Source organism: Myotis davidii, unplaced genomic scaffold (genome assembly GCF_000327345.1).
Source record: "Myotis davidii unplaced genomic scaffold, ASM32734v1 scaffold799, whole genome shotgun sequence".
Classification (NCBI taxonomy): Eukaryota; Metazoa; Chordata; class Mammalia; order Chiroptera; family Vespertilionidae; genus Myotis; species Myotis davidii.
In genome coordinates this window covers 792,884-806,292 of record NW_006290670.1, presented here as the reverse complement: position 1 = coordinate 806,292, position 13,409 = coordinate 792,884, and the positions used below count along the sequence as shown (strand labels likewise).

The 13,409-nt window shown below is 50.6% G+C and overlaps 1 protein-coding gene across 2 annotated transcripts in view; it reads left to right on the top strand.

The window, feature by feature from the left end:
• The first annotated feature begins 1,143 nt into the window (after window positions 1-1,143).
• The window catches only part of GRIK4 (glutamate ionotropic receptor kainate type subunit 4), a 249,226-nt gene continuing 236,960 nt past the window's right edge, over window positions 1,144-13,409 (top strand). For both annotated transcript variants that reach the window (XM_015563865.1, XM_015563862.1), the window contains exon 1: window positions 1,144-1,262. The gene's annotated coding sequence lies outside the window, so the exon portion shown is untranslated. The remainder of the gene's footprint in view (window positions 1,263-13,409) is intronic.

Here is a 13,409-nt window from a genome sequence, read left to right as displayed (position 1 = left end):
GGTCAGCTCAGCACTCTCCTCTCCCTGTGGGGCTGGAGGGCTGGCTTCCATCGGCCCAGGGTCTGGGATCTAGCTGGCTCCTGGTTCTGCATTCTCTCCACCTTAGACTGGCTGCTCGGCACCAGGGTCTCCCACCACCCTGACCCTGGGCCTGCCGTTTCTCTCGACTCGCTCCTGCAGAAAGAGCTCCGGGTTCTCCAAAGCATGAGGCCTGGTCCTGGGACCCCTGTGCGCCTCTTCTCTTTTTCTCCCACCCTCTGCTCCATCCTTATCACCTCAGCCCTCTCTGCTCTTGTGAGAACTTCGGGTGCCCTGTCTCATCTTCCCTTTCCCACGGCCACTGTCCTCACGTGGGGGTCTGGTGGTCCCCCCTGGGTCGTGATAATACAGTCTCTTCCTTGGGCAGCCTGAGGCCACACCTGCCTTCCTGCAGATGAAGGTGCTGGTGACATGTGACCCATCTCAGGAGCCCTCAGCGACCCCCGGGCTGCTGGACAGAATTCCCATGTAGCAGCTCGTAAGCCCAGACCACTCACAGGCTGAACCAGCTCTCTGCCTCAGGGTGGGACCCTCTGCCCACCTCCCCACCACCAGGACTCTTCTTCCCTCCTCCTGGGAGCCCCACCCCATCCTCAGGCGCCAGCAGGGAGTACTTGCTAAGTGCTGGGAAACCTAGGTTTCAATCCCTGTGTGACTCCCAGTGACTTGGAACAAATTGCTTACCCTCACTTGCCTCACCTGTAAAATGGGGATAATCTCACCTGCTTGAAGGGTTGTTATAGCAAGAATGTGAGTGGATGGGAATTGATTTGTCACCTGAAGGGCAGGCCCACTCAGCAGCCCTGGATGGGCTTTCCCATGCTGCCCTGGTGTCACTGCTTTAGCTGCCTGCTCCTGCCTGCTGGGGGCAATCACCTACCCTCTTGCTCCCCACGCAGATGGCACGTCCCGTGAGGAGCAGAGCCTTTTGCCAGGTGCCTTTCACATCCTGGGCTCCTACCTCGCAAGGGTCATCCTGCATCCCGTAAACTGGCCCCTGCTCATAGCGGGAACATGTGAAGTGATTATAGTGTTTGGTCATGTAAAATAGGGTATGCGTTCCATTTAGCAAATCAAATGTAAACACATCTCCCACCACAGTGCCCACCAAGGTCAAATGTGGGATGAAGAAGGGCATCGGTTGCCCATGGCACTGCTCTGCTTATCCCTCTCAGTCGTCCCAGCTCCCCATGAGGCAGCTGTGAGCATCTCCACGTCTACAGGTGAGGAGGGGCCCTGGGGCACTGCAGTGGGATGTCTGTGCTGCTTCACAGATGGGGGTGGGGGGACATTCCAGAACCCCAGCTCCTTCCCCTGTTCCTGGGCCTGGAAAAGGGAGGGAGAGGCCCTTTATAAAAAGACTAGAGGACTAGAGGTCCAGTGCATGAAATTTGTGCACTAGGGGTGGCGGGGGCGGGGGGGTGGCAGGGAGAGGTTGTCTTTCAGCCCGACCTGGGCCTCTAGCAATCTGGAACCCCTCAGGGGATGTCTGCCTGCTGGCAGAACGGGCCTAAGCCAGCAGGCAGACATCCCTCTCACAGTCTGGGACCCCTTGCTCCTTACCGCCTGCCTGCTTGCTGCTCCTTAGCGCTGCCGCGGAGGCAGGAGTGGCTCCCACCACTGCCACTGTGCTTGCCAGCCATGAGCCTGGCTTCTGGCTGAGCAGCACTCCTCCTGTGGGAGCGCACTCACCACGAGGAGGCAGCTCCTTCATTGAGCGTCTGCCCCCTGGTGGTCAGTGTGCATCATAGCGACTGGTCGTTCTGCCTTAATGGGCACTTAGGCTTTTATTACATAGATTCCTCTCAGGTGTTATTCCATGACAGAACCCACTCGATGTACGTGTGTCCTTTGCATACAGCCCCGCAGGGACTACTTAGTGAGGGGCCCCTGCATGGGGCTCCTCCCTGGGCAGGTGGGTGATGTGAGTGGCGAGCACAGAACACCCCCGGACTGGAGCTCAGGGCAGAGGAGGGCCTTCCTCGGTGAGGAGGGCTGCACTGGGAGGGGGGCAGGCATGTCCTGAGGACACGGTGAGGCCAGGAAAGGAATGTCTTGAGTGGGCAAGGGTTGGCAGAACAAGTCAGCTCAGGAGGGCAGGCGAACGGAGAGGAGAGAGTCCAGTTGACACATCCAGGCTGGGAGACATTGAGGATCCATGGGCAGAGGTGTGCAGTGCCGGCCAGGACTTGAGGGCCTGGGGCTGCAGTGAAGGCAGAAGGAGGTGCACTGAGTAGCATTTCCAAAGAGCAGAGCACACAACAAATTGGATGAGCAGATGAGGGAGCAGGGGAGTAGGAGAGAACTTTGAGGTTTTCGCCCTGGAGATGAGGGCAACTGTGATGCCACTTTCAGAGACGAAGCCAGAGGTGAAGCCCCTTTGAGGGAAGGTCTGAGTATGTTGCCAGCCAAGCGGAGGGGAGGCCGCTGGAGCATGGGGGGCTGGGTAGGGGGCTTTCTGGGCAGCAGGTGAGCAGGCTTGTGTGAGGGTGAGCACCTGCAGCCACATGCTGTGTACGGCACTTCTTTCAGGCATTTCTGATGACTGGGTTTCACCTCCACACCTTCTGCGAGCCCTTTGTGCTCTCCCCTCATGGCCCTGGGACCCTGTGCCAGCCCTCTCTGCTCTCCCCTCATGGCACTCACCATGCTCCCAGCCCTCTCTGCTCTCCCCTCATGGCACTCACCATGCGCCCAGCCCTCTCTGCTCTCCTCTCATGGCCAGCTCCTTCATTGAGCGTCTGCCCCCTGGTGGTCAGTGGCACTCACCATGCGCCCAGCCCTCTCTGCTCTCCCCTCATGGCACTCACCATGTGCCCAGCCCTCTCTGTTCTCCCCTTGTGGCCTTGGGACCCTGTGCCCAGCCTTCACTGCTCTCAAAGTTGCTCATCTGTGTTTCACCTCCAGGGGACCTGGAATGGAGCTTACCTCCAAGAGGGCTGGGACCCCACACCTGCTTTGCTCAAGGTCAGTCCTGTCCCAAGTGCCTTGCACAGAGCAGGTGGTTAGTAAATATCTGTCTTATTTAAGTGACCTCAACTTATGCTTAACAAATGTTTGTTACAGAGATCAGTTCCTAGAACGTGGATGTGAGGGCAGTGATGTGGGCCCCGCTTCCAGGAGTGGGTGTCCCAGGGTCCTTCTGCAAGATGCCGCCTGTCTGATTGCTTTGACTTTCTTCTCTCTTTTATGTTGACCCGGGAGGTGCCAGCTCTGCACTAGCTGTTCCCAGGGTTGGGAAGTAAGTCCACAAGCTTATCAGTTGCTACCCATTCCTGAGTTTGAGGCTGGCCTGCCATTCATTGTAAAAGGCCTTGGGCAGGTGTCCAACCCCTGTGAGCCCCTGCCCTCACCAGTAAGTCAGCCCTGCCCTCACCAGTAAGTCAGCCCTGCCCTCACCTATATGTCAGCCCTGTCCTCACCTATATGTTAGCCTTGCCCTCACCTTAAGTCAGCCCTGCCCTCACCTATATGTCAGCCCTGCCCTCACCTATATGTCAGCCCTGCCCTCACCTGTAAGTCAGCCCTGCCCTCACCTGTAAGTCAGCCCTGCCCTCACCTGTAAGTCAGCTCTGCCCTCACCTGTATGTCAGCCCTGCCCTCGCCTGTATGTCAGCCCTGCCCTCACCTGTATGTCAGCCCTGCCCTCACCAGTAAGTCAGCCCTGCCCTCACCTATATGTCAGCCCTGCCCTCACCAGTAAGTCAGCTCTGCCCTCACCTGTAAGTCAGCCCTGCCCTCACTTGTGTGTCAGCCCTGCCCTCACCTGTAAGTCAGCCCTGCCCTCACCTGTAAGTCAGCTCTGCCCTCACCTGTATGTCAGCCCTGCCCTCGCCTGTATGTCAGCCCTGCCCTCACCTGTATGTCAGCCCTGCCCTCTCCAGTAAGTCAGCCCTGCCCTCACCTGTATGTCAGCCCTGCCCTCACCTGTAAGTCAGCCCCCATGGCCCTTCCTTCTCCTCAGGGTTTTCACAGAGAATTCATTCAGAGAAGTAGAGAAAGCAGATGGCGGTGGTTATCTCTCTTTGGGGTGCTGTGGGATATTTTGGTCACAGAGGCTGAAACGGAAGCCGGGGTGCGCACAGAGTTCAGGGGTTTCTCTGGGGAAGTCGGGGTATGCTGTGGGCCAGTGGAAGAGACCTGGCTTGGAATCAGGAAATCCAGGCTACTTATTGTTGCCTCAGTTTCCTTTCAACAGGGGCACTTAATAAAATACCTTACAGGGTCCCCAGTTGAATGAAGGCTCCCAGGACAGGGAATCAGAGTGGTGGCCTGGGACACTGGCTCGGAGTAAACACATTTTAGGTAAAACGCCTTCAGGCACCAAGAAGTTTGAGCATTTGACGGAGCTCAGACCCACCAGGACCAGTCTAATCACCAGCCTCTCTAGGGCCCAGGGCCCCAATGGCTGGCATGGCTGTCCAGGTCCTCAGGAGGATGAGCTAACTGGGGTGTGCACTCTCTGAGGCATGCTGGGACATCTCAGGAAGGAATGCAGTGGAGCACTGCTGCTGCAGTTGTGGGTATTACCGACCTTTACAGTGCCCCCTGGCCTTGTTCCGTTCATGAGATGACAGAAGACTGTCCCCAGCAAGGTTGGTGACCAGATGGGAGTTGGGCATCGCTCTTTCTGGAGGCAAGAGAGTCTTTATGAGAAGTAGAGGAGACTAACGGGTTTAGGGAGGGCCAGAGGCCCTTCTTGTGTCATTCCCTGGGGGGAGGTGGTGTAGTTCTCACCAGATCTCATCTACCCCTAAGCCTCCATCAGCACCACCTGCCCTCTGCTGGAGCTGCCATGCCACTTCCTGGTAGGTAGCACATATTCAAAGACTTAGGATGTTCTTAGTGGTTTTTGCTCCTCCCCCGACAAGCTCGCAGGGCCACAGGTCTGACAGGCAGGACACCTAGGAAGTGTCATTGCGTTCTCTCAGGGTGTTAGTAACTGCTGAAGACAACAGCTATTTGATTGGGAATTTGGATCCCTTCCCTGGCTCTGTCCACACACCGAGAACCTTCTGAAGGCTGTTAGCGGCCTGCACAGACATTGAAGACAGTGATCCTTGGGTAAACTGACTCTTCCCAAGGTTGAGGACATTACACAGAATACAGCAGCATTGGTCCTGGAATGGTAATGCCTATGTAATTGCTAGAAAATGGAAACCCTGGGAGGTTAAATGAGTCATAGAATCTTATTCCTGGAAGGAACTTGAGATCATTCATTTAACATCTCACCTGCTGTTCTCCTCTCACCTACAGACAGAATCTCCACTGGCTGGTTTACCAGCTTCAGCTGCTGCTCTGCCGCCACCTCCTCTCCCTGCTGCTCCTCCCTATCTTCTGAAGGCTAACATTGAGCCCATACTATGTTCCAGTTGCTTTATGTACATTAAGTTGATCTTCCAACAACCCTATAACTAGGGACTATTGTCTCATTTTACAAATGAGTAAACTGAGGCCTAGAGAAGTAGCATAGCTTACCCAAGGTGACTTACTAGTAAGTGGTAGAGCTGGATATAACTTTGGCAGTCTGAACCATGCTCTTGACCATCAACTGGGGCTGGGATCAAGCCTGCAACCGAGGTACTGAAATTTAACCCATAACCCTTCAGACCTTGGGCTGGTACTCTAACCATTGAACAACACCATCTAGGGCCAAGGTGCCCTCTTAAAGGGCCAACACACAGGATCTTGCTCTGGGACACTTACCTGTGGCACTGGTAGAGGGAAGGCGACTCGGCATATGGGAGTTATAAGGAGAAGATCTGGGTGGTGTGGCCTGAGGAGAGGTGTGTGGGATCAGCCACCAAGGTCTCATGACAGGGGCGTGCACTAGCCTGGTCCTGCAAATACTGGCATCACCACTCTACCGAGCTCAAGTCCTGCAGAAAAGTCCACTGGCTGCACCCAATAGGGACCTTTGGTGCTCTTTTTCTGGAGCAGCCCTTGGTGGAGGCTCAGACAGTCATTGGGGTAGGTAGCTTTGGAATGGTAGCCATTCTTCCCCAACTCACTTGCACAGCTGGAGCCCAACTGCCCCCACCTGGTGATTCTCTTGGTTGGTTTGTCTGACTCCCAGGGCCCTGCCCTTGCTGAGTTCAGTCTCTCAGGGAGATCAGAGTGCTGCATAGAGCACTCTGAACTTTTGGAGCATATCTCCCTTGGAGGCTCTTGTCTGGGACTCAGATGGGTGCTGGGTTGTGTGGCTCGCATGGGGAGGCATTGTTACCCCCTCTGCAAGCTCAGCTGGCATCCCCTACCCCCCACAATGGAAGACTAATTTAACCTGTCCTTCAGACTCCTGAGGGCTCTGCCCTGCTGAGTTTGCTCCTATGGAGGGGCTGGCTGGCTGTGCCCAAGCTGAACCTGTGGAGCATTTCTTCTAGGGGACTAAGGTCAGAAACTCTAGCAGAGACTGATTGGTATGGCTCTGGAATAGGGCCATTTCCCCCCCCACTGAGGGCCTGATCACACTGCCTCCAAGCAGGAGACCCATTAGCCCCATCCTCTCAACCCTAGTCACCCTGCCCTATTGAGCTCATGCCTTGTAGAAGGATCTATGGGTTGGGGAAAGCCTGGGTCCTCTCTACAGTCTTTCTTCCAGAGGCTCTCAAGGAAGACTAAGTAACTTCAGGGAGAGGCGAAGTGGCTGACAGGTTTGAGGTGCACCTCAGGGTGCCTAGGAACTTTTATGAATCTGCCCCTTGCTCAGAGCTGGACGAAGCTGAACCTTGTACACAGCTTGAAACCCTCCTCTGTACACTCAGGTCCAGTAGAAGCAACCACAAACATGAATTGCATGGTAGTTCCAGATATGTAGCCCAAAGCTAGTTTCAGCCAGTGTCTGAGATTGACCTGCACTGGAACCCTACCCAGGTGAACCCAGAACCACACAATCAGTGGATTACAGACCACAGGAAGTCTTGACCCAACTAGCCACAAAAGTGGCACACCTAAAGGGGGGTGTCCTGGAAGGTACCAGACCCTGCTGGGAACAACTCTACCTAGGGGAGCAGCCCCTACATAGCAGCTCAGATACTGTGACCAAGGTCTATCCTTATAGTCAGCCAGACTGAGGTTAACCCCACTAACGAATAGGCCAACATCATTCAAGACCAAACTATAACAGGGGGGCATACAAGAGACATTCCTGGAGCACCCAGCTCATCTGATCTGGAAGATTGCATCACTGACACCTACAACATGAAAGTAGAATTCAAATTTTGGAGTCATAGCAGATCTAACTAAGACACAGAGACAGACAAAAAAAGGCAGACAAAATGGGGAGAAAAAGAAACATGTCCTAAATTAAAAAACGAGAAATCCCCAGAAAATGAATTAAATAAAATGGAAGCAACCAAGCTACCAGATATAATTCAAAACAATGGTTATAAGGATGCTCAAGGACCTCAGGGAAAGAATGGATATCTCAGTGAGAAGTTAAACAAAGGGACAGTAAGCATAAAAAAGGACATGGATGGAAACCATAAAAAAGAATCCATGAGAAATGAAGAATACAATATCTGTAATGATGAATACTCTAGAATGACTCACCAGCAGGTTATATGAAGAAGAGGATTAAATCCGAGATTAAGAGGACAAGATAACAAAAACCACCCAAGCAGAGCAACAAAAAAGAATTTTTTAAAATTAGGAAAGTGTAAGGGACCACTGGGACAGCATCAAGCATAACAACATCTGCATCATAGGGGTCCCAGAAGGAGAACAGAGAGAGCAAATATAATGGCTGAAATCTTTCCTAACCTGGTAAAGGAAAAAGACATACCTGCCCAGGAAACACAGCGAGTCCAAATCTAGATGAACCCCAAAAGGCCCACACCAAGACACATCAAAATTAAACTGGCAAAGGTTAAAGACAAAGAGAATTTTAAGAGCAGCAAGGGAAAGACAGCAAGTTACCTACAAGGGAGCTCCCATAAGACTGTCAGAGGATTTCTTAACAGAAACACTTCAGGCCAGAAGAGATTGGCATGAAATATTGACAGTGATGAAAATCAAAGACCTAAAACCAAGACTACCCATCAAGGCTATCATTTAAAATTGGAGGCAAAATAAGGAAATTCCCACACAAGAAATGCAAAAGTAGTTCATTACCATCAAACCAGTGTTGCAAGAACTGTTACATAGTCTTATTTAAGAAGCAGAAAGAACAAAGAGGGAGAGAAAGAGGAATGAAGGTATAAAGAATAAAGAATAAAATGGCAATAAATAAGTACCTATCAATAATTACTTTAAATGTAAAGGGATTAAATGCTCCAATCAAAAGACATAGGGTGACTGAATGGATAAGAAAACAAGACATATATATGTTGTCTACAAGAGAACCACTTTAGAACAAAAGATTCACACAGACTAAAAGTGAAGGGATGGAAAAACATATTTCATCCAAATGGAGATGAATAAAAGCTGGAGTAGCAATACTTACATCAGACAAAATAGATTTAAAAACAAAGGCCATAATAAGAGACAATGCTAAAGGGATCAATCCAACAAGAGGATATAACCCTTATAACCATATGTGCACCCAACACAGGAGCCCCTAAATATATAAATAAAATCTGGATGTACATAGAGGGAGAGATCGACAGTAATACAGTCATATTTGGGGATTTTAAGACCCAATTGATATCAGTGGATAAATCTTCCAGACAGAAAATCAACAAGGAAACAATGGCCTTAAACGACACACTAGACTTGTTGGATTTAATTGACATTTAGAGAGCATTCATCCCCAAACAGCAGAATATACATTCTCTTCAGGTGCAAATTGGACATTTTCTAGAATAGACCACATGTTAGGACACAAAATAAATGTGATTAAATTAAAGAAGATTGAAATCATATTAAGCATCTTCTTTGACCACAATGTTATGAAGTTAGAAACTGATTACAAGACAAAAAAACCTGAAAAACACACAATCACATGGAAGCTTAATAACATGTTACTAAACAATGAGATGAAGGAGAAAAATCAAAGTTATCTTGAGACATGAAAATGAACACATAACAACCTACACTTTAAGAGACACAGCAAAAGCAGTCCTAAGATGGAAGTTCATAGTAATACAGGCCTTCCTCAAGAAGCAAGAAAAATCTGAAATGAACAGTCTAACTTCACACCTAAAATAAACAGTCTAGCTTTACACCTAAAAGAACAAACAAAGCTCCGAGTAAGTAGATGGAAGAAATAATGATCAAACTAGAAATGAAGACATAGAGACTAAAAAAACAACAAACAATTCAAAAGGTCAATGAAAGCGAGAGCTGGTTCTTTGAAAAGATGAAAAGATTCACAAGCTTTTAACGAGGGTCACAAAGAAAAAAAAACTGTAAGACCCAAATAAATAAAATAAGAAAGAGAAGTAGCAATTGTCACCACAGAAATAAAAGGATATAGCACGTTTCCTGAGTAGCTCTTGTGTGACAGTCACAGTCATTGCATGTCACAGGCCTGTGCCCTGAGAAAATGCATGCAGACCTTTCAAATCTGTCAGATACTAGATTGGTGTCCTGGTGGCAGAGCACTGAAGACAGGGTTGACTGGCTGGCTTTTTTGAGCTCTATGAGGCTAGGTGATGTTGTAGACACCCCATCAAAGAAACATGAAGTTCAGATGACCCGATCAAGAGTACAGAGTGAGCAACTCAGTGGAGAAAGCGCGTCAGTTTGAGGTAAAATAGCACCATTCCACTGTACTTTGAAAAATAAGAGTCCTGCCAGAGTCTAAAGTAAATAGGCTGGAACATGAGATCTGCCAGGTAGGGTGCAAATTGGAAGTACACCAGCAATTATAGCAATTAGACTAAGCTGAGAGCGTATTTCCATCAGAGTCTGACCCAGCAGGCACTGTCAGCTGTCTCTCTTCCCCTCAGCTCTTCTTTGGGGAGGGCAGTTAGTAGAGGAGATGCTCACAGCCTGACCTTGGGCTTCAGGAGCTGGAGTGGAGCTGATAATTGTCCTATATTTTTGTGTCAATAATGCTGTTGCTCTTGTTGTATCTCAGGTGTCCATCCTCATATGTCATCACAAGACCTCACAGCAACCCTACGCTGTAGGAGTTACTAGTTCTAGGAGAGAACGGATGCTCTGAGAGCCTGAGTGATTTGCACAAGGTTACACAACCGAACCATAGAATTGCCCTTTCCTCTGTATGCATGGCTTCTCCATATCGGCCAATGCCTCTCCAAGGAGTCAGCTGGTCTCTCTGCTCCAGCCTCCAGCACCCAGCGCAAAAGGAACGCACACAGCTCACCTTGGGGAGAATGGAGGTGGGTGGCAGTGAGGCAAGGTGAGGCCACTCTTGCAGCCTTCAGGGACAGGAGCAGAGGTCATTGTCTGCCTTCGCCCTCAGGCAGGAACTCCACTGTCACAGGGCCTGTGTCTGTTTCTCAGAGTTTAAGTCCCTGAACCAGGGCAGTACTGGCATACAGCATGTGCTCGTAAATACTGTTGAATGCGTGGCTTCCTGCATGACGCCCTTGTCTGCAGAGACTCAGTGTCCTGGAGCCCTAGGCTAGCAATGTGCCTTGGAGCTGGAAATCTTGGATAGGCTGCTTCAACTTACAGATATGTGGGATTAAAATGTTGGTTGTGTAGATCTCAAAACACATTTCCCTGGTGGATTATGGAATTAGTGTAACCCATAATAGAGCTGAACAATGATTAATAAACCCTGGACCTGCCTGGACCTTGGCCTTAAGCACCACCTTCTCCTTTAACCCAGCTGAGGTTCCCATAGACAGAGACTGGACAGGGATGTCTGGTGAGAGCAGTGGTGGTGTATGGGTAGGGAGCCCCAACTTATAGACCAGGGTGAGGGCATTGCATTGCAGTGAGTCAGAAGAAGGCTCTGTGAGCAGAGGCCTGGCCCCAGGGGTGTTTCTCTAGATACCTAGTGTGAGCTGGGGACTGTGTGCATCCCAAAATCCATTTACTCTCATGCAGAGTTAGTTATAGGGGGAGCAGTAAGCAGAGGAGGGTATGGAGACTACAGGGACAGAGGACCTCAGAGAAGGCTCCCCTGTGTGAAGATGGACCCAGGATCCTGGGGATGAGCCCTTGGTGACCCTGGTTCTTGAGGTATGATAAGGTTCTATGCATGGATGCATAGTGACCCCAGCCACCTGGTGTTGGCAGTGGTCAGCGGTGTCAGCTCAGTTCCTCCTACGCCCATTTCTGCTGATTGGCAGGGTTGCCTGCAACTGAGTTGAAACAGGTCTGGGACCAAGTATAGGCTACCTGGGACACAGACGGGCACAGGGCACAATACATTTATCAAGTCAAATGTAGTCCAATGATGTATATATATAAAAAGCAAGAGACCAATGCCGTCATGACCATAACGACCTAACGACTGGTCGCTCTCACACCCACTGCGGCCAGTGAACTGTCCTGATCTGGGCCGATCACCCCTAACACCCCGATCAGAGCAGGGCCAACTAGCCAACCACTTTGGCTGGCAGAAATTTGAGGTCCGGGGTACCTTGGAGTTGCTTGGTCTCTGTCTCAGGCAGCTGAGCGGGCAAAGCTCTCCTTTGGTGGAAATGGACCCGGGATCAGGGCGCTGGAGTCGGGGATGGGTGGGGAAGCTTTTCTGGTGGCCACAGCAGTCCCTACAGGCCGCACACAGCACCTGGGTGTGTGGCCCCAGTCGGAACAGCGTCAGAAATAGGGGTTGTGGGGCTCAGGGGGCAGCAGCACACAGGAGCCAGGAGGTGTGAGGCACAACATGGGCTCTTACCCCACCCTCTGGGCCCAGCAGCACCAACAGGTGGGCCATGATATGCAGCAAGGTGCTGGGCTGCAGACGGGAGAGGATGTGAGCCAGGAGGGCAAAGCCCCACTCCAGACAAAGCCCTGAGCGGTGTGGGTGGGGCCGGAGCTGGAAACCCTGGCAGGGTGGGCCGGGCTACAGCGCTGAGCCTTTTCAGCCTTGACTTTGGAATTGAGAGGTCAGCCCCACTTCAAGAGAGGACATGGTGGAAAGTGGCAAGGCCACAGGAGGGATAGGAAATGTTGTGGCCATCTTCGGGAAACACAGCTGCCATGGTCTTCAATAAGTATAAGCAGATAATCTTTGGTCTCGGTTCTACAGAAGAGGAAGCTGAGACTCAAAGAAGGGAGCCTTCCGCAACACCTCACCCACTTCTCAGACCCGACCCTGTGCAGCATTGTTTTCGTTGAAAGTAGAGGACACTCTGGCACAGCTGTGACCCGAGGATCAGGAAATTGCTGCCCCCGCAAGTGCCCTCCAGCTCACACAAAACAGGTCACTGGGCACTGCCTCTGCTACATTTGCCTGTGCACAGCCTGGATTCCACTGCAGAAAACCTCCACATCTCTGCAAACATGATCATCAGCAGCAAACAGCCCAAACTGCAGGAAGATGCCTCTGCCCCACTTCTGCCTTCAAAATACTATGCAAGCACATCCAATTGGCAGAAATGAATTCATATCCAGAAACCTAGCTGTAGAGGAGTTTGTGCAATTTCAGACTTTTGTCTAGGAATGAGATCTTGCCAATGTACCTCATGTGCCTGTTATCGATAAAAATGAGGCCTGACTGGTGGGGCTTAGTGGTTGAGCATTGATCTATGAACCAGGAGGTCACGATATGGTTCCTGCTCAAATTTCGGGCTTGATCCTCAGTAGGGACATGCAGGAGGCAGCTGATCAATGATTCTCATCATTGATATTTCTATCTATCTCTCCTTCTCCCTTCCTCTGAAATCAAGAAATATATATTTTTTAAATGGGGTCATGCTGTATATATGTGTTATAACCAGTTTTTCACTTCATAGATCACTAATGTCTTTCTTGATAAAACCACACTTAGAGAACATTATTTATCATTCATTTTAATTGATCTCAGAGAGAATAAGGGAGAGAGAAAAACATTGTTCCATTGTTTCCTGCACTCACTGGTCTGGGTATTGAATCTGCAACCTGGGCATGTGCCCTGACTGGCAATCGATCCACCACTTTCTGGTGTATGGGACGATGCTATGCTGGTACTCTGACCCCAAATTCCAGCCTCAAGAACTGTGAGAAAAACACATTTCTGTTGTTTTAGCCACACAAATTTATAATATTTTGTTATGGCTGTCTGAGTTTACTAATCTACACTAACATGCTAATTAGACTGGGTTGACCAGACATCTTCTGGTCATCCTTCTGGACAAAGCCATGGTGGCAGGGGCTGAGGCAGAGGAGGTTAGGGGCAATCAGGCCAGCATGGGAGTAGATGGGGGTGATCAGGCCAGCAGGGAAGGGCAGTTGGGGGAGATCAGGCCGGCATGGGAGAGCAGTTAGGGGTGATCAGGCAGGCAGGCAGAGAGGGTAGGGGGGATCAG